Below are 3065 nucleotides of genomic sequence, written 5' to 3' on the forward strand. Positions count from 1 at the left end.
GTGAAATTGAAAGATTTTCATTCACCTTTTAATTTTATTATTTAAAAATATGGTATAATTCTAATATACTTAAAAAAAAATGTATGCATATATTTAGAAATATTTTTAATTTTTATACAATATTTCTATTTTGCTTTATTTTCGCACTTTGTGTAGCTTCATGTTTTTATTTTTTCTATTGTCTTCTGTTACATTAAAGGATTTTCTTCAAACCATAAATATAACAAATAAACCTCTCTATATGCAAACAAGATGCATATAAAGAGATTTCTACGCCAACAAGAAACTTGGTCGAGACAAAGTTCAAGTTGCCATGGCGGAAGGGTTAATCGAGTGTAACTTTGCGACGTGGGGGCCACGTTTGGATTAGTTAACGCGATTTCACGTGGCTTTCCATTCTGCCGCATTCGTCTCGCATTCGCATTCTTGTGGATTATGCGTTCCAGTAGCGGCAAATAGAAATGCACGAATAAATCACAAATTTCGACCATCGTCTTGCCTTCAATGTATGTATAGGTGCATACATAAGATATTGAAGTACAAGTATTCAAAAATTTAAAGCATGATTCTTCAAATTAATGTAAAAAAATTTAGAAAAAGAAAGAATTTCATTTTCGGTTTTGTGATTTTTTAATTGAGAATTAAAAATCGAAATAAATATTTTATAATCATAATATCCATAAATATGATAACTATTGAATAGTAACTTCGAATTACACTTTTTTTTTTTAAGTTTGTTCATGATATTTGAATGAATCATTATAATTTATTTGATTATTTTGTTAATAAATTTTAACCATTTTATATATTCATCATTTGATTATTATATCAAATATCAAAAATACTTCAAATCTCCATTAATATTTTGAAACTATCATCCTTTTTTCTTTTTGAAAATCATAAAATAAATCGTGATAAAATTCGCTTAAATAAACATGTAACAATTCTTTATTTTAATATAATAAAATTTCTTTAAAAAAATACATTTGTTATAAAAAGCTGACATAATCTTCATTTTATCAAACCTCATTAATATAGGTAAATATTATTTTATTCTCCATCTCATAATTCTATTCTATCTTATATTATTATATGTAATATGTAACAATATTATTACATATAACATAATTTTTATTATTATATTATAATTACAATAATATAATTATAATATTATGTGTAATAATATAAGATATCTTTTTTATTGCAACGTAAGAAATAAAATAAAATTAAATTAAATACAACGAAATCCGCAAAAAATTAAAATAAACCATTGTGAAACAACGCTCAAAGTCTATTATTAATTAGAGAGATGCATTCTCGTCGATATCGTTTCGATGAACATTCTTGCAACCAGCGATATATAGGAGGGTGCATAGGATAAGCCGATCGATAGCATGAAATACGATCCGAAGGAGTGAACTGGTTTGGTGTGTCGACAGTAGCGAAAAACGTCCATCTATCGTCTATCCAACGTTCATCCGATAAAAAAAAGCGCGTTTTCCAATTGAAAAGAACGTTAAATCATCTTCAACATTTTTAAATCATTGGTTTGAATTGGTTTTTTACATAAAATAAATGTAAGAAAAATCAATTTGCCAAAAGTATGGCGTACTTTTTATTTATCATCAATGACAAAATTTCTAACAAATCCTTAATCTCAGTTTTTCATTGGAATATTTTTTATTATATTAAAATAATAATTTAATCATTAACCATTTAATGAATAATAATTTATAGCATTGTTTTCCAACTTTTTTTTTTAATTTTATCTTTGCAAAAAAAAAAATAATCTGCGATTATTCTTTAATCCGTCCTTATATAAGATAAATTTAATGAGATAAAGAAAATCCATTAATGGTCTTATCGTTTAATCTAGGATTTATATATATTTTAAAAATTTCAATAAAATATATAAAGAGATATAATAAAAAATATCAGAAATTTTAATTTCTGAATCTAATAACATTCATAATATTAGGAGTAAGTATTTGAAAGTATAATTTAAACTTAATATTTAATTCAATCTTTCCTAGAAGAATGCATAATTTTATAATTTACATTATATCAAGTCTACCAATAATAATAATATAACAGCTCTTTCTCTCTTTCTCTCTAAAAATAACTTATAAAAAAATAAGTTATTTTTAAATCATTAATAAATTAAAACAATCTATTTATATTAAAATAATAATTAATTACATTAATTATTATATTAAAATGATATCATTTATATAATTTTTTATTGTATTAAAATAATAATTATAATAAAATATTAAAATAATAATTTTATTAAATTATTTAATAAAATAATAATTTAGATTATATTAGATTATTTATAGATTATATAGATTATATAAATTATTTATATTAGATTATATTTAGATTATATATTTTAAAATAATAATTTAGATTATATTAAAATAATAATAATAAAAAAAAAAACACCAAAAATCGATATACTAAAAATAACTTTATTGCTCCCCAGAAATCACCTCTCTAACAAATATCTCTTTGGATATCGTAAACTACCATTGGGAGCCATAGAACTCTACGGTGTCATGGATATTTTGTCCACAGTAACGAAAGGGTTAACCGAGCGATTAGCCTTACCAAGAAACCTTTCAAACTTCCTCATTCTCCCTCTCATTCCGTTTCGTGAATACGAATTACAAACAATCTCCTCCAGCGTGGCTGAAACTCGTAGTTTTAAATTATCGCGGAAAACTTTATTTTCGTCGTTTTGCTAAGAGATACAAAGAGATAGCAAAATCAAATATACCGTGTTAGCGCGGTTAACGACGCCTTAATCGCGGCGACTGTTGTTCCGTTTGTAGCGTGGCCAAGTGCCGGAAGCGATATCTTTCTCATTGGGAAAAGTAATTTGCTCCGTCGAGTAACGGTCGCTCGGTGGCGCGAGATATTATTTCTTTCGCGAGAGCAAAAAGATAACTTGCTACGAAATAGGATTTCGATCCGTCGATTTATCAAAATAAGAGAGAATTTTTCTTAAATTTTTATTGGCTCATGTCTCAACATTTCGAAGATTTTTCGAAAAAAAAAAAAAA

The 3065-nt window shown here is 25.2% G+C and overlaps 1 protein-coding gene across 10 annotated transcripts in view; it reads right to left on the reverse strand.

Moving 5' to 3' along the window:
* The window catches only part of LOC102673534 (stress-activated protein kinase JNK), a 155887-nt gene that overhangs the window by 9869 nt on the left and 142953 nt on the right, over nt 1-3065 (reverse strand). The window lies entirely within an intron of this gene.

Source organism: Apis dorsata, unplaced genomic scaffold (genome assembly GCF_000469605.1).
Source record: "Apis dorsata unplaced genomic scaffold, Apis dorsata 1.3 scaffold_651, whole genome shotgun sequence".
NCBI classification, from domain to species: Eukaryota; Metazoa; Arthropoda; class Insecta; order Hymenoptera; family Apidae; genus Apis; species Apis dorsata.